The sequence below is a fragment of the Aythya ferina genome (genome assembly GCF_964211825.1).
Source record: "Aythya ferina genome assembly, chromosome: 3".
Taxonomy (NCBI): domain Eukaryota; kingdom Metazoa; phylum Chordata; class Aves; order Anseriformes; family Anatidae; genus Aythya; species Aythya ferina.
Genome location: NC_140298.1, coordinates 16,961,821 through 16,984,200, shown reverse-complemented (window position 1 = coordinate 16,984,200; position 22,380 = coordinate 16,961,821). Strand labels below are relative to the sequence as shown.

Sequence of the window (22,380 nt, the reverse complement as noted above, 5' to 3'; positions counted from 1 at the left end):
TAGCACTTAACACCTTTTCTCAGTTTGATTTACTTAGAATACTGCTCAGTGGCATGTCCTCCGTTTCAGCCTAACTATGCCAGGGAAATCTGTTAGGGAGTATATGTTGTTTTCATTATTTACATTACTCTCCACAGAGGTCAATTGTATTAAGGGCTTTATTGCACTGTTCATATATAAAGATGAAGATCCCTAAGCTCCAACAGTGAACAGCTTGACCTTGTGCTGAAAGTGCGAGGCATATTCAGGCAGAAAGCATCTGCTCTTCTCCTGACATACAAAACTCATCTTGGTATATCTGTAAGGATGAAAAAGAAAGTATTTAATCAAAGAAGTAAATGGGAGAGAAGTCATTCATTCCACATTGTTTGGGGAGTATGTTGCAACAGACTGCAGAAATTGTTCAGCTGCTATGAAAGTACACAAATTCCCTTGGGAATGCCTGAAGGAGAGCCATCGGTGACAAAGAAAAGCACTGTTGGCTGAGTGAAAAGTTCATGTTGTTTTAGTGAGACATGTGATAGAAACTAATACCAATACTGGACATATAACAACATAGAATCATACAATGGGGTGGGTTGGAAGGGATTTTAAAGATCATCTAGTTCTAATCCCGCTTCTAGTGGAAGGTAGGGACACCTTCTGCTAGATCAAATTTTGAGCAATTTTGAGATTGCTCTGTGGACTTCTCTGGACGACTTGGTCCAGTGCTTCACCACCCTCATAATGAATGTCTTCCTAGGATCTAATCAAAACCTACCCTTTTTTAGTTCAAAACTGTTACCCCTGTTCTTTCACTACTTTCCTGGATAAAGAGTCTCTCCCCATCTTTCCCGCAGGCCCTCTTTAAATATTGGAAGACATTTATAAGCTCTCCCTGGAGCCTTTTATTCTCTAGGCTAAGTAACCCCAACTATCTCAGTCTGTCTTCATAGGAGAAGTTCTCCAGACTTCTGATCATCTCTGTGGCCCTCCTCTGGACATGTTCTAACAGGTCCATGTATTTCTTATGCTGTGGGTCCCTGAGCTGAATGCCGTACTCCAGGTGGGGTCTCACTAGAGGGGGAGAATCACCTCCTATGACCTGATAGCTACACTACTTTTGATGCAGCCCAGGATGTGGTTGATTTCTTGGGCTGCAAGCGCGCATTGCCAGCTCATATTCAGTTTTTCATTCACCAGTATCCCCAAGCCCTTCTCCACAGGAAAAGGTACTGTTCTGAAGATGACAGAAGTTGGTTGCTGAGGCTATTAAAATATATTGTGAGCAAAAGAAGGAACAACTGTCCTATTTTGTCTACAGATTTTTGCAATTGGTTACTCTTCTATTCTGTTTACAGTACATGTTATATGAATAATACAACCAGGGAAGAAATCCATACATTCATTTTTTAGGTGCTTGAAACTGCTATGCCCCCCGCACACAGGTGAAGACTGGGCCCATTTTACTAGAAATCAAGTAGTGATGAGCAGCCAAGGTGTCACTTTAGGCTTGGAGGAAATACGGGAAGCAATAAGAAAAGATTCATCTATATTTAATTTTTCTGCAGCTGTTAGAAGCTTCTATGCAGTTTAGGTAGTTGGATACCTTAATATCACTGAAGAGTCCAAAACATAGGTGCATTTGGAAAAGAAATACCCAAGAAACAACAGCAACTCTTCTGCCTGACTTTTCTAAGCCTTTTATACACAGTATGTACAATTTAAAAACAAATTAAGGGGCATAGAAAATCTTAGGAAATTGGTCTACCATTTCCATAGTTGAATATAGGTTTGAATCTAAATTAGATGTTACTAGAGGTGTGACAAAGGTAGAGGTTTGGGATTGGGATTTGCTTTTGAACATTGGAAATTCCATTTTGCAAGTTCTTTAATCATGGAAAAAATGGAATTCTTGCATATAAAATGCAAAAATGACAGCCTATTGGGAATTTAAAAATAAAAAATAAAAATCATGTGCTGATAACATTCTGAAGTTTTCTATAATTCTAAATTTAAAAGTTCAAGATTGAAATCCCATCTAACCAAAATTTGTTGATGAGAAATACAACTCTGTCGGTGTCGTTGTGCTCCACATTTCATTCCTTGTGCTCCTTTCTTTTTCATTCAACATATTAGAAAGACAAAGTGATTTGTTCCTTCAATATCTTCACATTCCCCAAATCCTATCATATAATTAATTATTCTTGATCAGGTTAGGTTGATAGGAAAAATGAAAATCTTTGCAAGCTGAGGGTTTCCGTTTGTTTAATGCTCAGGATGAGCCATCAGTGTATCTGATACATCTCTTACCATTGCCATAGTTCATCACCACCATTCTTCTCATGTACTCTGTCAACCTCTCTACCTTTAATTCATTAAGGGCTTTTTAGCATCTTAGATGGATTCAAGTTTTTAAATACTTTTGTGTACAGAAAGTCTTTCTGATGCATGGGGCTAGATTCTGATTATAAAGCTCCGAAAAAGCTGCTTGTACTTCTGCAGGTTTGGGATCAGGCTAGTTAACAGGTAGCGTTTCCTATAGTTCTACATCCAATTGATTTTAAGTTGCTATCTTAAACGTGAAGCAGATCGTGTTTGTCACTATGTAAAACCTGAACTATTGATTGTCTAATCATCTTTCTTACAACTTATACAGTGTGATACAAAGCAAAAATATAAAAAATTACAAATTGTAGAGAAGTAATACACTAATTTAATGTCAGGTTGTTTTTTTTTTTCCCTTCTACAAGTAATTGGTACTGTGGCATTTGATAGTCGATAGTAATTTCTAGTAATAAAAATAGAGTTAATTTCCTAAGTAATGTATTGACTTATTAATGATATTTAATGGGTTCCTTACAATTTTATTGTAGTTGTAAATTAATTAGTTTGCTAACTTACTTCCAAAAGTCTTAATTAAAGTACCTAATAGTAAGCACAAGTAAATGACAAGACACTGTTTTACTTAGCAGTGTTTGATTTACCAATTCTAAGTAACTTTTTATGTAAGAGGCATGGAGGTCAAATGCTTCTAAAATGTGTTAAAGGTTTAATGATGCTCTGAGACTGTTAAAAACAGTTATTTCAGATGCTCACCCTGTCTAAGAGGAAGCACTTAGCTTTCAAGTTTTCAAGCTTAATAGGCAACATTAAAAATGTATTTATTTTGAAGCAGGGAGAGAATATATGTTGTTGATTTCTTAAGTTAATGCTACTGTCCATTCAGCAATAGCTTTTTCAGGAGATACTAAAAGTACATAGAAATACACTTCGTACCTTCAGAGCTAGTAAATAGTTAGTTCTGTAATGATCTTGTGGTTGTAATAATACATGCAAATTTCTGAAAGTTGAAGTTAAGGTTATACAAAAAGTAAAAGCCTGGATCCAAAGCAAAGGACTTCTCAAGAAAGGGTAGGTTTTGAAGGTGATTTTACTGGGAAAAAAGATAGTGAGGGAAGAATAAGGAATACAAGCTTGAAAAATACATGAAGAACTATGAGCAATTGCCAGATAGATTTTTTTCATGATTCCTTTTGATAAATAGTCTAGCAACAGATTTATTAATCAACTGTAGGAAATCAATAAGGATTTTCTTCAAGCAGGATTAGTTATATATCTGAATCATTACTAAAATTATGTATTTGTGTATTTAGACAAAACCCGAATATGTGTCAGTTTCCCACACATGCTTGCTTTCTGTATTTTGTCTTTTAAATGAATTTTCTAACAGGAAGTTCTGGTTAACTTAAGGAGATACCAGTGAGCACCTTTTCAAAATAAGTTCTTGATGCTTCCTACTGGAAAACCACATAGAAAAGTTAACCTCTTCTAAACCAAGAACTGAAATAGTATCATCGAATCATTTAGGTTGGAGAAGACCTTCAAGATCATGAAATCCAACCATTAACCTCACTACTGAGTCCCGTTACTAAACCATGTCCCCATGTCATGGCATACCTATAGCTAAGGTGTTAATAATTAATTTGTATTTTTTGTATAGCTTTTAAATAAGTTTCATTTGAGTAAGATGTTAGCAGAAGATTTATGAAGCAACTAAAATGTAAATAATTGTTTATGAAACATTTGCTTAGCTGTAATAATGGGACAGAATAGAGAAGATGTACCTTCAGTGACAAACATGTCATTTTATTTGGTCTGGAGATACACCACTTCTCAGATATTTCAGGAAGACCAGTGAACAGAACAATGAGCACAGTCTATTGTGCTATTGTGATAGAACTGAAAAACAGACAAAAAAAAAAAAAGGTAGTCTTTAATTTCAGTAGTAATTGTCTCTATTTGAGGTTCAGGACCAACATTTACCATAATACTTACTTGGGAGGGCCAGATCATTTCTGTTTAAAGGAAGCTGGAGAATTGCCTTTGGCATTAATGCCACAATTAAGGAACGTAACAAGACAGAGGATAGATCCAGAGTAAATTAAGTCAATGAGAATTATTCCATATGTTTGGATTATGTCTCAAGTATCCTTCATTTTAAAAAAATAAATAAATAAAAATAGGCAGATTGGCTGCATTTTTCTTGGAGTGGCCTATGCTATTTATAAAGTTTCAGTGAGCTTGTTCCTTTGGATCTAATATCACTAATTAGGCATTTGGAAGAGCTTTATTATTTTAAGAATATTTGCCTCCAAATGCATTCTTCACCACCTTCTTCACCATTGACCTCTTCTCCCCATGAGGCAAGACTGATTATTCTGACCTCAGGCTGTGTACCAAAAACCACCTCTAGCCTGGAAGTCTTTTAATCCTTTAGGGAACTCAAGTTGGAGAAAAAGTGCTTTAAAGATGAGTGTGGTTGCTGTAGTGAAGTTAAATCATTTGAAGGCAAAACAAAGTGAAAATTATTTCACTTGTGGTTTGTGCCCATTTAAGTAAAATAAATTTAATATGCTTGTAATGGGACTTATCTCTGTTTTCATTTTTCCTTTTCATCTTTTAAAAATTAAGTTATAGTACCTAGGAATAAAAAAAATAAGCATTTTTAGTCTTAATATTGCTTATTAAAAAAGTGCAGTAACTCTATTAATTGTAGAGCTTTTAACAATAATGAATTAGTCATTATGCATTTCCGTTGCTGACTGCAAGCACTTGCTTATTGTAGAGCTGAATTTAGACAGTGATGGTTATGTTAAATGATTTAAAGTATTTAAAATATCAGTTTACTCACCAAAGAAGGGAGGGATGAACCTGAATATCTAAAGGATTTGATTTTCATAAGTCTGCCATGCCAGCATGTTGGTGAATGAGACCTAGTGTTCTGTTGTTTTACTCAATAGCCATCTGATGATATATATCTATCTATAGATAGATAGATAGATATGTGAGATATGAGGAAGGAGATGTAAAGAAATCCTTTAAATGGTGTAATAATGCTCATAAAACTATTTTTTAAAATCAATGCACTCATAAATGGTGGAGTCACCATCCCTGGAAGTCTTTAAAAGATGTTTAGATGTAGAGCTTAGGGATATGGTTTAGTGGGGACTGTTAGTGTTAGGTCAGAGGTTGGACTCGATGATCTTGAGGTCTCTTCCAACCTAGAAATTCTGTGATTCTGTGATTCTGTGATATAGAAGGTAAAAAGACTGGAATCTGCCACAGAAAGACTGAATGTGAATGTTTCTTCTACAGAGTTACTGTCTTAACCAAGGTGGGCAGGTTCCTCTAATTCAAAAAGTTAGGTGATTTGGGTTAAGAAACAAAAATGAGAAATCTCAATTTGTAAAATTCAAGTCTTTAATTACCAAAAGAGAAGGGTCTGCTCTTAATTGGTACTGGAAACTGCTTGGGAGACACTGCAAATCCCTTAGCTCCTCCTGCAAATGTTGGCAGCTGTGGGTACTATGTACTTTTTAACACCTTGAAGAATTGGCTGATACATTATCTTTATAATGCTGTATATGATTTTTATCCTGACCTTCTCCCTTAATTAAGGCTTATTTCGACAGGGGAGCCATTGATTCAGTGTAGGAAAATGAACTCTGTAATCTTCTTTCCCCAAATTGAACTTATTTTTATTACTATTAATTGCTGCCACTTAGTTCTTGTGATGTTTTAATTGTTTGGATTTATTGAAACAATCATAGGATTCACTGTACTCACCTGAGAAATAGGGAGGACAATGATAATTTATGGATGACCCAATGATTTTAAACCGGTGTTACTCCACATTCAAAGATTTACGCAAGTCAGTCCACTGTGTAAGTAGATAGTCTATTTCTCCCTTTCTCTTTCTGAAATAAAATCCTGCATTTTCAAAAGACTGCAAGACTGCCAGCCTATAACAGCAGAACCCTGATTTTACTAAAACAAAGTTAAGAACAGGTTTACTTAGAGTTTTGTTTTATACGGAACCATGAAGTTTTCTGCTAGCTGTAGGGAAGGTGGTGATTTGACCAAGACTGATGATGTTTAAAGATGTCAAGACCTCGCTATACAACTCGATTCACGTTAACAAACAAAAGAGTAGTCATTGAGAAGAGGTGAAAGACAGTGGGGAAGCTTATAAAGTCAGAACAGAAGAGGGAGATGATCAAGCTTTTTGAGTTAGACTGAGTGAACAAAAAAATAAGCGAGACAGGGAGAAGTGAAGAAAGGAAAGGTGATGACCAGTAACAGTGAAAACAAATGACAGGGTATCAGGCAGGAAGAACTTATCTAGATGGTGGAAATGATTAAGAAGCTTGACCTGTTAGAAAGCAATTAAAATAAACAATCCAATTAATTAATTAGAACAATCAAAGTTAATCAGATAGGCAACCAGGCTGAACTAACTTGATGGATAATCTGTTACAAGGCAGCACAGGGAAAGAAACCAAGTGAGACAGGGAGATTCAGTGAACTGTGAAAATTGATGAAATACAAAAGAATCGATCAATTAACATTTAAAATAATCAAATGAGAAGACAAACGTGTTTAGGTGGAAGTTGGTCCCCCTTTCTGGCATGACTCATAGATATCAAACACACCAATGAGATACTTCTGCTTTGTAGTGGTGCAGTGCATGGAGGATTGAAGAACAGGGTAACTCCTTCTCTTTCTTTACTACAGTAAAGTGTTCTTTAGATTTTGGCTCAGGGCACTTCTACATTTGGGGTCTTATTTTCTGAAGTATTTGAGTTGAGTTTGTTTTCTCCGTCCACGACATCTCATTACTAATCTGCCTGTCTGGGCCTTCCCTTTTCTCATACAAAACTTTCCATCTGCCTCAGGGAGTCCTGCTTGCTTTGTACTATTGTTCAAGTTCTGCACAGATGATTTCAACCAGCTTTCTTAACAAACAAGTTGCTGAACCAATGCCACAAACATTGCTTGATAGTTCTGGGCTGTATCTAGTGTGAGAGAGATGTGGCACATTAGTGTCAGCAGCGATGGTTAAAGTAAAGTAGGTATTCTGCGATAGAACAACTAAAACCAAAAACCCAGCAGTGTAATTCTGAGTCAATTTCATAATATATAACTCGAAATGCCAGCTGACAAACCAGATGCGTCATTTTTTTTCTTGAAAAAATTAAGAATCTGTAATGTGGGGCCAAAGTTTTCTGAAAAGGAGTGTATTCCCCTTCAACAAAGCAGACTTCTTTATGCTGTATTTGGAAACTCATAACCAGTAGCTGTACATCAGATCATTAAACCTGTGTGTTGTGATTCTTTTGCTTTGAAGTCATGGAAGAAGGTGGGGAAAGAGAGGAACTTTCAAAAGCTGCCAGGTGACTTAGGAGCACAAACTAATGAGAACTGTGCTCCTTAGTCCCCCAGGGCTTTTCAAAAATTCCATTACTGAATTGCACTGAGGCTTGCCTTCCACCTGTGACGATGTGAAAAGAAAGTCTATACACTCTGGAGGCAATTTAAAGGAGTACCACCATAAATGAGGCATACAATGCTTTTATGAATTGAGAATTTGAAAGCCCTGCTAGTAAGACACATTGATCCAGAAGTCACACACACAGATGGTAAGATCTTACATTACCAGTCAGGTTTTATTACATAAAAGAAATCTGAAGAACTGAAACGCAGAAGTTTTGTACCACTGGGAGGCTGCAAGAACCTAAATGAGTCAGCTGGATTCTGGGTCCAATTCCAGACTGCAGTATATTGTCCGTGGGGCATGACTGATGGAGTAGCAGCAAATTTGTAAGCAAAACAAGGTTTAGAAATGCTTTTCAGATTTACAAGGAAATATAATTTAGTCAGCTCATACAGAGAGATTTATCATGTTCCAAAAATTATATCAGTGTTGGATTTTTCATTTGATGTGAATAGAGATGAACAAAGCAACTATTTTAATATCTTAAAACTTTGAGGGTGAGAGGCAATCTATCCATTTTTGTGAGATGATGGATTGTGGCATACTGGGATCTAAGCTGTTCTGGTTGATTTGTGTGAGCCACAATCTGAAGTAAACGATTTTGCAGAGACTGCAGCACTGAATATTCCATGCACTTATGCCCAAATTATATAGTGGATTTTTAAGATGTCATTTAGAGCTGTAAGCAACAACTGCATAAATCCAGCACAATGGTATACAGTACAAAACAGGATGAATATTAAATGGAAGAAATTATATTTCTGTAATAATATCAGTGTTAATGTTCATTTATAGGATGTCATTATTGACTACTTAATCACCTCGTGGAATAACTGTGTATGTAAATGTATTTACAGACATATGTTGATAGCAATGAAAACAGAATGGAAAAAAATCACTGTAAGATCAGGAACAGTAAGTGTAGAGTTTTGGCAATCATGTCAACTCATCAGGCACTTTTATGGTACACATCAGTAACAAAGCAGTAGTAAAGTGACTTATGTGTCTACGGAAATTGCCATATGGCTTAGACAGCAAAGTACCTCAGGTATGTACTGCATGCAAGCTATTTCGTGAAGTAAGGAAAGTAAAGTGAGTAACTGTGAAGTCATTTGGGTAAATCTGCTGGTGGAAGTTGTAAAGCATGTTGCTCATCGATCATTGTTGGAGTTTTGACCACTTGCATCAGTTGAAGATCTGTCCCAGTGCGTTTAAATCTTTTGAAAAAGGAGACACCTAACATTTTTGGTAGGAACAACACTGTTTTTGACCTCAGTCTTGTCATTTCTTGTTTCTTCCCAGCCAACAGAAGAGTTTGGTTTAAATTATAGCTGTTCTTTCACTGTTGGTAAAGGAGGCTAAAGCTGATGCTTAATGTTTGAATTATACATATTACTATAAAGTATTACACATTTTTAAAAAACAGATCACAGAATACATTTTTTAGGAAGTGCACTTTCTAAAAATATAGCTTACTACTAATGAAAGAGAATGAGAAACCCAAAATAACTGTTTCAGTGGTATGCTATAAAAAGGTCTACTCTGAGGTATGCTTAACCTGTTCATCTTCACACAGAGTGCTTTGCTGTGGTCCTTCTGTTTTCCTCAAATTTTACCTTAGCAGCATCTCCAACTTGCTCTGCTCCAAAGTGAAATCAATCAACTTGTCTCATTTGGGCAAGCCTGTTCCTCCTTTTTCCCTCTAGTCATAAAACATTCCTGCCTCTCTAATCTCATAATGCAACTTTTAGGGCAATTATTATTCCATTATAAATGTATATTTTAGCAAGTAGTTTTCAACTTCTTTGTTAATCTGTAGAATGCTATCTAGTTTGTGGCTTCATGTAGCTTGCCATAAATTTAAACGTTTCTACTTGCTTCTTCTGTTTCAGACATTAGCAGTGTCCGTAAAGCATTACAGTGTCGTTCTCAAGTATAATAGCAGTCAGTACACTCCCTGGTTTATATTATTTTTTGACATTTCAAGTACAGAATACATTCTTGTCCTGTACAATTAAAGTGATTGCCAAAACAAAAGCAAACGTGTCGTGATGAGGCAGGATGTCACCAAATGGAAGTCAGTTTTGCAACTTCACTCTTTCTATACTGCAATCGCACAGCAATTCTGTTCTGCAAATACTACAGATGAGTTTATTACTTTTCCCATTTATTCACATTGTTATACCATCTGAGAGCATTACTAACAGGTGTGTCTGGTCTGTGCTGTGCACTGATTACAAGCAAAGGACAAAGAAATCAGATTGTAAATACCTTAATGCAAGTAGTAAGGCAAGTGTCAACAGTAGAATAAAGATGAGCAAAACCTTTTGGCTGGGCCACAGTGAGTGAACATTAGATTAGCGGACACCTGGGATGGAATTAGATGGGAGGAAATGGAAGCAATTTTAAATGTCCCTTTCATCAGTCTTAGAAATGAGAGAGAAATAGTGAGTGAACAGAATCAGGCCATATGTGGCAGTAACAATAACCAACAATTTACTGGGGTATCCATAACAAGTTTAAATTGAAGTACTTGGCTAATGGAACAGGAAAGAGTAGCACTGCTGTCAGCTTTGAGTTTTCAGTTAATGTTAGACATCGCCTAAGCTGTAACTGTGTTGGTATAATTGAATACTGTCTCTCGAGAACCTTCTTATAAAATTGCATTTATCTTGAAAGTTACTCAGGCAGAGAGGTTGGTCATTGCAGACCTTCATTGTATGCCTAAGAAACTTTCTGTATTTGTGTGGGTTTTACCCAGTACCAATTGTTCATAAAGAGTACATAGGAAAAGCATTAGGTGAAGTAAATACGGTTTCTTTTCCAGTTTACAAAGCCAAGCAATGGAGTTGTCCTTTTCTCCATATTTCTTTGTCTTAATAGCATACAGGAGACCTCTTTCTTAACATCTAAATGTTGCTGATGTTGGCTTCTTTTTTTTTTTTTTTTTTTTGTCTTTCGGAATTTGAACAAACATTTTGGGTGGATAGGAGACTAAAAATGTTCTCCTAGACTCCTGTTTACAAAGCTTATTTCCAAGCTGTTCAGCACAATTCTCAGTTTAGACCTCATCTGGGAGTAAACTCTGTATAGTAAGACATACATCTAATTCACAACATCACAAGATTCATCTCCCTATTCAAGATTTAGTTCAGACATTCAGATGCTTTGTTGTATGAAGTTAGACAATGTCGTATTCATTTTTTGTGACTTCAGCTATCTGAAAGTTAGGCATCATGACAAAGCTAGTCTCTAGGGTCCCTCTATAGTCAACAGAGAGAAAAAGAGGCACTTCAGAGAGCAATTCATTCTACCTTTAGCATCATAGCATCATCAGAGTGTCAGAAAGGGGACAATGCTCTGCTTGAAGAATTGTAACCTAGAATTTCTAACAGGATTCTCCTTTTAAAGCCAGTGAGTGCTTTAGTACCTGTTATCTATAAAGTCTGCCCACTGATCCCTCACTTTTAAATGAAAAGCATCAGGTAAGGAATCACTAACAAACAGATATTCCTCAATGCTCACTGGTTAGCATGCTAGATAAGTCATTCTATAGTAATTATTTTATATTAGGAGTGGTTTATTGAAAATTTCTTAGGATAAACCCTGAAAAGACTAGCAAGACTAACAGTGCTATCCAAGAATACTGTACAACACTGACATTAACTATACAAGTTTCATGCATGCAGTATTGACAAGATGCTTCCAGTCAGACTTAGACTGTCTGGGCTTGGTAAAAAACAGGCAAGCAAACAAGCACCAGCTATGCTGGGAAACATGTATAAGTTATAAATATAAAGCCAGATATTAGATTTGGGTGACTGCTGATAGATGATGGAAAGCAGCCCAGCAATCACACCCACCAACTCCCTCAGCACCCTCGGGTGGATCCCATCTGGCCCCATGGACTTGTGACAGTGCAGGTGGAGCAGCAGGTCTCTAACTGTTTCCACCTGAACTGTGGGGGGGTTCTTTGATGCAGCCCAGGACACAGTTGGCCTCGTGAGCTGCAAGCATGCACTGCTGGCTCATGTCAAGCTTTTCATCCACCAGAATCCCTAAGTCTCTCTGCAGGGCTGCTCAATGAGTTTTTCTCCCAGTCTCTACTCCTGTCTGGGATTGCCCCAACCCAGGTGCAGCACCTTGCACTTCAACTTGTTGAACTTCATGCAATTCACGTGCACCCACTTCTCCAGCCTGTCCAGTTCCCTTTTGATGGCATTGTTTTTTCCACATTGTTTTTTCAATTACTTCCTTACCAGTAGATGCAATTCCCTCTCTTGCATTATCTTGCTTGTTCTTATTACCCCTGTGAATGACTGTCACTTCTGTTTAAGCAGAACTGGTAACTCAATCTCTTAGTAAAGGCCTAAGCAACATTACGTCTAAATGAGGTTAAGAGCTGTGTTATGTGCAGCATTTGCCTTGAACCTCAATTCATCTTACTTCTGCATGGATATCTGGTTACGTTCAGGAATTAGTAATTTCAAATCCAGTACTTTGAGATCATTGAGTTCTCACCTAAATTTCAGCTGACAGGACACATCTTTGACATGAAGTGCCATTAAGAATCACGTCAGAGAATTAATATTCCATTATGTTAGTATAGTCAATTTTCTTTATCAGGAAAATATAAAACAAAAAGTTGCGTGTGTGTGTGTTTTGTTTTGTTTTTCTGGATATATTATTGTAGCAAGTTTTTGTTGTTGTTTTTGTTTATATGTTCATTGTTTCAATAATTTTAAATACTTCTCTCTGAAAATGATTTCCTATACATAAACATAACTTTTTTATCTCCAGCTTTAATTTAAGGAAAGGTCCTTCCTGTGTAGTTCTATATTAAGACAGCATTTCCTCTGAACGTGAAGATACCTGCAGCTGTTTTATTCCATTCTCCTTGTTGTAGATACAGGCTTGAGCTGAATATCTCTAATCAAGACCAAACTGTGCTTAGAAGTTTTCCAAACGCTGCAAAGGTAATGGAAGTTGAAAGTCTGATGTTCCTCACTACGTCTTCTTTTTAAAAAAATGAGAAAGGGAAATACCCACTACTCCATAAATTGCCTCGAATGGGATAGTCAGAATATTTTTGTGTGTCAGAATTATTTCACACATTAGAATGACATCTTTTGAATAGTGACTAGTGCACAGCCACAGCGTTCCTCTACCTTGTTGCACCTCTGTATTGTGGCCTTGCTCCAGTAATCTTTAAGCAGGTAACAAGAGTCTGTAAGATGTTTAAATGCAACCCAGAGAGCAACAGCAATTTGAAAATTAGATAAGCTAACATGAAGTCCTCAGGTTGGTAAGAAATGTTGCTCTGGACTCACCTGTCTGAAATAAGTTAAGGAGTACTTGCACATGCCTCTTCCCTTGTGGATCAGAAGGTAAAGCAGTCCTTAACAGATGAAGGCATTAATCTCTCCTGCCAATGCAGCTGGAGAAGTACGTCTGTCTGCTCTCCTTGCAGTCCAGTTAAACTCATTAGCACTGACAAAGGGGAGTTGAAGTGTTGTTGCTAAGGCTCGAGCCTTGCACTGCCTGAGAATTGTAGAGGGGAATATCTTTACCTTGTGAATTTCTGACTGTATATATGAAAGTAGTTGGGGTCTGTTAATTGACAGAGAGTAGCATCCTTAAAATAGAGAGAGACTATGACTTGTTTCCAGTTGTTGGGCCAAGTATTTTTTATGGATCTCAGGTCCCTTCTGTGCCATTTCTTCCTGCAATTTCTTCAAGAAGCAGTCCTTTGTTGTACTAAGTATCAAAGCAGAACTCAGACAGGCATTTTTTGAGAGTACTTTTATAAAGCATCTCTCTGTCTTCAAACACGTGTCCACCAAAGAGAAGCTTAGATTCAGACTTGGTGCTGGTAGAGTTCTATTACAGTCTCCACCACAATGAAAAGCAATTTTCACTTGAGTTTTGGAAATCTGAGCAGTTCTAGTAGTGTTGGGTACTCCAGAGATAGTCTGGAAGTCATTCTGGTCAGAAATTGAAAGTCTCTGCTCATGATCTCAAAATTGTAATATGTACTCAGGGCTTCACCTACAGAAAACTTAATAACTTAGCTTCCAGAAATGACACCATCTGTACATATTGCTGGGTGAAGCTGGCAATTTATATCATTGCATTTGTTAGTACCTAATTTACTGCATTAATCAGTGAATGCCAAACAGGTTTGCAGATTGCATGTAGATCCCTTTAATCTGTCACCTTAATTGTCAGTGACATTTTTAATGTTGAGTTTCCATTAACTATTTTCCATACTGTCACTCACTGAGAAAGCAAAAGCAGAGCACTATGTCCTTCGTGCTCATGAGAAACTGAGTGAATCAATGGTTGTTTTTCACATTGGAGTCATGCAAATCTGAGGTTCCCTCAGTGAAACCTGTATTTAACCAATATTTGCATTTTTTAATAAAATGGAGAGATTGTTTCCAATAACATCAGCCCTAACATGGTAAACAAATTTCCTCTTTGGTGCAGTGTCTGAGTGATTAGATTTCAGGGTACAGGACCAAGCTGAAATGATCCATGGCTTCTACAGACAGTTGCCCCAACAGCATGTGGTAATGATTCCAGCGATTCTGTCATCCTCAGTATTACAATTAGCATTTACTGATTCAATCAGTAAAGCCTTCCACTTTGGAGCCTCCATGTGTTACAAAAGGGATATGCAGTGTCTCCATTTTTATTCTAGGTTTGTTAAAAATGCAAATTTAGTGAGACAAAACTGATCAAAATTCTGGTCAAATTTAGTACGTATTTTGAAAAAAAAAAAAAACATAAGGGAAGAAATGGTAAATTTTTCCTTTTTTTTTTTTTTATTTTTTAATTTGAAATATGTTAAGTGGCATAAATGAAGATTAAATATCCAAAATGAAGCAAAATGATGCAGCCCAAGACATGATTGGCTTTCTGAGCTACAAGTGCACACTGCTGGTCCGTGTTCAGATTTTGTTCACCACTAAGTCCCTCTCCACAGGGCTGACCTCAATCCATTCATCGCCCAGCCTGTATTCATGTTTGCCACAGAACATGCCAGAAGACAGTAGTGCCTGAAACCCAGGTGGTCTTCTTGGAATTGTAATGTCATCTCTTCTCATGTTTTTCCCCGCTATCTTCAGTACCTACCTCTGCTTACATAGAGCCAATCGCTGCACTCTGCTCTGACATCTATGGGTTTGTTGTTGTTTGTTGTTTTGCTGTAATCATTTCCAGTTTGTAAGTTTCCCACATGTTCAAGGGTTAGCACAAGCCTCTGGCAGAGCCACATACTGCAGAAAGTAGTCCTTCTCCAGGCTTTGTTTGATGTCCAGTGCCGTTGACCTTCAGCAACTTTGCTCCTGGGATAATTTCATTAAAGTGTAGCAAGGCTTGAAGTACAGCCTGGCACACAAGAGCAAAGAACTGCTACTTCTCCATCCCTTTTGACTGGCTTCAAAGCACCATGATGTAGGCAGCCTTCAGTGCATTCAGCTGGAAGAATCAGCAGTGAATCATACCATCCTCCAACATATTGATGTTCAAGGGCATGTAGAGGTAGGCTAACACTGCACTGATGGCCTTTTGCTTCCACAGAACCATAAAGCTGGATAGCCCCCATCCACATTAAGTCTCTCCCAGTGGCAAACTTGTTAATGAGTGACCAGTGTTATTGCTCTCCCTCACAGCAAGTGCTTATGTGCAATTTCCTTTTGCTTATGCTTTGAGGTTTTGAGCTATTGCTGCTTTGTTTTTGAACAAAGTGGAGATTTGCTCCTTAACAAAAATTTGTTGCACTTGTACAGTTTAGAACATCACAGGGATTGGCGCAGTGGAGAGTGGTGTGACATAAAACTTGCTTCCCCAGTAAGCTTCTGCTTCTACCTCTAATAACTATTGCTTTTCCACTGTGGGGCCACTGCTTTCCACAGAAAAGCCTTTGGCTGTGATGTGAGCCTGCATCACAGGGTACCGTGCTGAAAGGATCTACGTGCACATTTATGATTGTGTTGATTTGCACCATTCCACCTGTCTCCCCCAGCAACTGGTCAGCAGTAAGGCCGTAAACCTTAATTTAATGCTGCTGACAGCTAGAGGAGAGATGCTGCTTTAACCAGTTATAGAAGCAGAATTGCATTTTAGAAACGAGAAATGTGATTTCTATCTAAAGTGATGTTTGAATGTAGTAAGTGTCATACCTTTATTTCTATTTTTCGTGACAAGGCATACAAATGTACCTCTGTTTACTGTTTTGGCAATGCTGAGAGTATTCCTGAGAGATTACTTCGATGCTACTGTTGCAGGATTGAGAGAGAGGTTATATCTGACTGCACTGGAGTCAGTTCTTGACAATCCAAGCAGTCTTCTCTCATTTCTCATTTCTGTTACTTTTTTCTTGCATCTGGGCAATTTCAGTGCAAAAGGTAGAGATTGGGAGAGGAATCAGAGGTAGTCTGGTTTTGGCAGTTCATGATCTCATGTCATTATTTGAAATTGGCTGCTGCATGCAACAAATCCCCTATTGGGTTGTGCCTGGAACTAGGGAGTCTCATTGGGCAAAAACAAACATCAGTAATTTGAGTGGATTTGGACCCAGCCTTCTAGGAAGCAAAATGTGAAAGATAACACATATTTCCTATCTGATCAACTGCTACTGGTTTACCCTCCCAAAAAAAAGCATCTACTGTTTTCATGTCCTGTCTCCAGTAGCTCTGTTTTCTTTAAATCACTTCTATGTCTGATGTTGAGAGTGGAGCAGTGTTAAATCTGCTGTTGTTGTCTATAAATAAGCTTTGGCGTGTTAGCCACTTCATGATTCTGTCAGAGTCTGCTGCATATGGCAAGAGCATTCACCTTCCAGTGAGCCAGCGGTCACCCCAATGAGCATTTCCCATGGTGAAGGTTGTTGGCTGATAGGAGCTGGTCTCTAAGGCCATTCAGACCCAGAGAGGTCTGATGGAAATGGCAGAGTTAATAGGAGAATTTGGAGCCTTCTGTTCTCTCTCTCCAATGTTTGTATTTTGAAATATTCACAGGAAATCAAAGAAAAGATTTTGCTGGTTTTTTTTGTTTGTTTGTTTGTTTTTTAGTTATTTTTGTTATTCTCTTTGATATTTTTTTTAAATCAGTTGCTTACTGCTATAGTAATCAGTGCTTTTAGGAGAGATATGAAAGCTAATTTGTTGCTGTGTTTTAATCTCATAAATATGCAATGCTAGTTTAGAGAAAAGGTACTCAAATAGCAAATGTGGTCTCATACTGAAACACTGGCAACAAACAAACAAACAAACAAAAAAAAAACAAAAGAAAAGACACTTAGGATTTCAAAAAAAATTGCTCTATCCCTTTATGTTGTTATAAGTTAGAATGTCCATATGAAAGGAAGAAAACCTTAAAGATCTGCTGTTTGAGATATAAAAAATAATTAAAAAAAAATCTAATGACTGTGTGAACGCAATGTTTCATAGGTATTTGGGAACAAGTATTGATTTTCTGTCCCTTTTGGCCCCTTTCAACTTTGTAGATATCCTAGAATATGTAGGTACTGATGCATACAGGAAAATCACACTTTATAAAATCCTCTGGTGCTGCTGCTGTTTACTTGCATCTTGATAATTTTTGGATATGCTGTTGGAGTTGCTTATTGCAACGTATTTTCTGCTTATTGAAACTTATTTTCAGTGAACAGATCACAGGAGAAAAATACATGTTACTGGTTACCCTAAAAAAAAAAAAAGTTGCATTTTGGGCAAGATAAATAGGAAGAAAAAAACACATTATCATGTTATTTATTGTGCTCAGCAATTATTTACTGTCTCAGGAGCAATGAAGATAAATAGTAGGACCTCAGTCAACCTCCTGAATTAAAAAACAGGACAGTGTGAAATACAGCTTTCACATTCCATATTTTTGTTTCATTTTAAAGAACGTAGTTTTTTGCTGTAAACTTGGGAAAACTACATCATGTGAGTATTGATTTGGGGAATTCATTCAGACAAATGTTATGGAAAATAACTCAACCTGGTCAAAAGCATTTCCAAGAGAACACAGAGGGCCTGCCTAGTCTGAACACTACCTCATGCTACTGAAATACGGCATGGAGCAAGTGCCTGCTCCTCAGGTGTGCTATGAAGCTTTCTTCAGTGTAAGGAATCCTCCTGGCATTAGGCTAGGCTAAAGCAGCAGGCATTTTAAAATTTGCACGCTAAGTATAACATCCCTGCTTTGAAACAGCAGCAGCAGCGAAGAGGGAGAGCATGTTAGAACTGAGCTGGATGAATTACTGCTGTAAGAGAGCTCCAAAACAGCAACTTTCCACTTGAGTTTCCTGACAAAGAAAAATATCTTTGAATACAAGTGTTTTCAGATCTCTTGGTTTTAGGTCACTATTTAGTTACATATTGCAATTTCTTAAGTCAGTATTTCTAACCCAGAACTGTTATGAAATTTTTGTTCTCCAAAAAATTTTTGGCATTTTTATTTTAGTGTAAAGTATATTTTGAAATGTTGTAATTTTCTGTAAAATGAACATTCTGTTTTCTACATCTCTCTAAGAGGCAACATTTCTCACCTTGGAGTAACTCACTGTGGCAGTGGTGTCCCCTTAGCATGCAGGAATCTTATTTCCTTACAGGTGTTACAGAAATAAATTTCACAGAGCTCCTGTGATGAGTTTGTTTCCATTTTACATATAGGAAATAAAATATGAAGTTTATAGGCAATTTATGTGACTGGAAAAATGGGTAAGTTTTCAGACATACAAACATTGGCTGCAATTTCTGCCTGTATCAGGCAGTCTAATAACAAGAGATCACCACCTCCTACAAATGTGGCTTTACTTGCATCCCTAGGCAATGACAACAACAGTACTAATGCTGTAACAAAGATTAAAGCCAGAAATCATGAAGTGCTGACTAATTTTGGCTTCCTGGCTTGGGAAATCTAGAATCCAATCTTTTTTCAAAGCCTTTTTTGAGGACATTGTGTTTTTCAGGCGTACCTCTTTCTGGTCTCATTTGCAGCTGTGATTGGTAGGCTTTTCTGCAGATCTGCAAACAAGTGTCCTGGGGTGGGTACCTGCAAAATGAAGGCAGTCTAGCTGGCTGTGAAAGCTGTACTTTATCTGTCTGCCCTGTATCATGTTGGCATTCATTGGCCATTTGCTAAGGATGGTTGCAGTTCCCTTAAACATGAACTTTCCTCACTTCTTTCACTCTCCTACATCCTTCATTTTGCACATTCTGACTTCTGCAGTGGTGGAGGCAGAGGTATTACAGACTCACTGACAATGGACAATTTAATTTGTCCTGGGATATGGCTATCCTCAGCGCCAAGTGACCCATCAACCTGCATATGCCTGCACTGCTATAAGGCTGACAAGTTAGAGATGAAGAGTGAGGAAACGATGTGCCCATGAGGAATGGGCGAGTCACAGCAAAATCAATAATCAAAAACTCCCCCGAGTTCTCACTATCCCTTTATAGCTAGGCAACAGTTTTTCTTTGTTTCGTGCAACCTTTAAATCCCCAAGTACGCTCTTTTCAAATATCTCTGACTCAGGGCCTTGAACTCCCGCCAAAGAAAAATGAGCAGATAATGATGAATACTTGTAACAGGTGAGTAATATCAGCAATGGTCCACAACACATGGTTTTCAGTGACTTTTGGTGGCTGGAGGGAGGAGCATGAGACTGCAACATTAGCCTCTTACAGTATTTTTAAAGAGCTGTAATTAAACACTAGGAAAGTTCTCTTTTTTGAGGAGTATTGTGCGTGGCAAGATAAGCAGGGTGAAATTCCATGTATGGATATTTCTTACTACTTATGTGCAATTAACAATGGAAGTTTTCACTTTGTTTTCACTTTTTCACAGCAACTGAGTAACTGACCCATTAGCCTCTCTTGTTTTTCTGTGCACTGAGTGGCAGTGCGTTACCTGGCTGTGGTGGTCCCAGGTTTCAGTACCATTGAAAATTATGGTCTGAGAAGTTCCATGTAACACTTGAAGGTATAATTATGTTCAGCTCAATTGATCTTGCATGATATTTAGTAGTGCAGTCAGTTTGCAAGATAAGGGATGTCTTTGCAAAAACCTGTAGGAACTTGTCTTCTCTTCCTCTTGGCCAAGTGTGGTGGTAGTGAGTTTAAGGTTCTCATTTTTCAGCCATCAGTTGAGCAAGTGTCATGAGCAAACATCATACTTAGCTACACTTCTCAGGGACCAATTTACCAGAACTTGCCAGTGCACGTTTCTCTGTTGATCAAGGAAGGATGGCAGAAGAGGAAGTCTGAAGAAACCTGAGGCACATCTGCTGCAAAGTAAATTATATCCACCTTGGCCCCACAGTCTGAGCAGTAAGTTGCTTATCCTATGTTAGGCTAAGCCATGCCATTTTTGCCTTTCATGCTGATCATGCTGCACAAAGACTAACTCCAAAATCATGTGAATCAAGTGAATCAAGAGCCCAGGATGTATCATTTCTGTCCAGGGTCTGGTAGTGGATTTGAATATTGCCAAGACTGGGCTGTGTTCAGAAGCAGAAAGTGTGAGGTACAAAGTAAGCACTTGTTCCCCAAGGAGTTGTTTGTTTCTCCTTTTGATTTAGAGCCTGAAATGGCATTTGTTTAAAGTTGTTGCTTAAACAATGATTTATAAGACTCCAAGCCACCCATGGTACAGCTTAATGATTACTGTACTTTATGGATGCCACTGGCTACATAAACACTGCTGTAAATATAAAGGATGTCTCCCACAATTTTTACTTTGATACTTATTTGATGCAATTCATTTTCCTTTCCTTGCACATCTTCTGTGTATGAGTCTAGACCACTTAACTTAGTGATCCAGGTCATTCTGGCTCAGCTGGCCAGGAGTGGTAGGGGCTGGGAAATGAAAAGTCAGATAAAAGGTCTGTTTTTGTTACAAAATATTTTAATTGAAGATTAAGTTTCCTTGAGCTTGGTTGCAAACATCTGCATCAAGTGGCCCATTAAAAGGGTCGTTTGTGTTTGGATTTTTTTGATTAGGTATTTGTCTTATTAGTTTATCTTCTCTTTTTTTCCGATTCATTTTGCCTTTGTGCATACAGTAAGCAAGCAAACAGAAGACAGAGACATTAATGCACTGTCACAGACCCCAGTCTTTCCTTCAGCTGCTGCTTTGCTATTTGTGTTCTCTAACCTATACAAAGAGCATGTATGAATATGTGCATCTAATGTAAATCTGAGCTAATTCAAGTGCCATCTCCACAAAAATGAATGAGCATGCAAACCTGCTGTTTCTTTTGAAGGACAATCTCCTGTAATCACCTAATGTCTAGCTGCAACTGATGGCTTTTATTACCACAGTGAGTTTATTTCAGGGGATTTATGCTTTTGGGATGCACAAAAGACACCTGGGAAGACAGTAGGTGCTCTTGAATACCTCAGTTCCATTAAAATTAGAGTTAATGCAGTCTTGTGCTTGGAAAACCAAGTGTTTTTACAAAGTTGTAATTAATTGAATAAACAGAACAACTCCATTGCCTACAAGACCCTCCTCTGAACATCTGCATATGATCTTCAAACACAGCAGCTGCTGGGCTAAACCACAGAGATTACTGAAAAGGTTGCAGGTAAACCAAGTGCGATATGAGAGCTGGTAATAAATGTGGGAATTCCTTCGAAAGCGTATTTGGCAAATATGTGGCAAAAATTCAGAGAAGCAAAAATACTTCTAAATTTGACTAGGACTTCAACATTTTTAAGAATGTCACAATATTTCTAACCTAATGGAATCATTCTGGGTCTTGACTCTTATCCTGGGTGGTACTTAGGTGTGTACTGGGAACACAGTACACCACAGTTTCATTGCATACCCCAAGGAGAAGGGATCACTTACTGAGTTACTGGAGTCACTTCTCATTTGCACACTGGGACTGGTTTGAGGCAAGTGAAGAGGAAAGGCAGTGTCTTTTAAGAGAGCATTTTTGCAAGGAGCACTGCAAGGGCAAGGAGGATATCTTCTACACTGCCTCAAACCTTTACCAAGGGGCCTGCAGAAATTGTCAGCAACCAACTGGGTTGTGTTACTTGGCCTATTTTTTTTCTGTGAAACTCTCCTCTGTACTCATGCTTTGACCCTGACTGAAATACAAGGGCACCGTGCAGTTTGCATGCAGCAAGACAGAATTGCTCCAAGGCAGTCAAAAGAATTGAGCTGACAATAACAAAGATCACCCTTTTCAGGAGCCAGGGTCTTTTATTAAAAAAAATTTGACATGTATTCCCCCCACGCCTGAATTGATTTGTACCATAAAACAAGCTTGAAGAGAAGTAGTGGTTGTTTTCCTCCATGCTTCATTAATTTTTAGTTTTGGCAGGCAATATAAATAAAACTATCAAGTGCACATCTAATTGAATCACCGATGATTCCCAGCTCCCTGCTGTACCAGAGAACATGATGTAGCTCCACTGTTTAGCAAGCATGGATGAGCTAGGCAAACAATGGCTCACTCTGCCCAGAGGCTTTGGTTTAATCTTTAGCACTTACCCATTCAACAAGAGACAGGGCAGGAGTTTTTGCAGTGGGGAATTCAC

At 37.9% G+C, this 22,380-nt stretch overlaps 1 protein-coding gene across 2 annotated transcripts in view; it reads left to right on the top strand.

Annotated features, from left to right (window-relative positions):
- ALK (ALK receptor tyrosine kinase) overlaps nucleotides 1–22,380 on the top strand; it is a 282,098-nt gene that overhangs the window by 180,675 nt on the left and 79,043 nt on the right. The gene's annotated exons all lie outside the window — the stretch shown is intronic.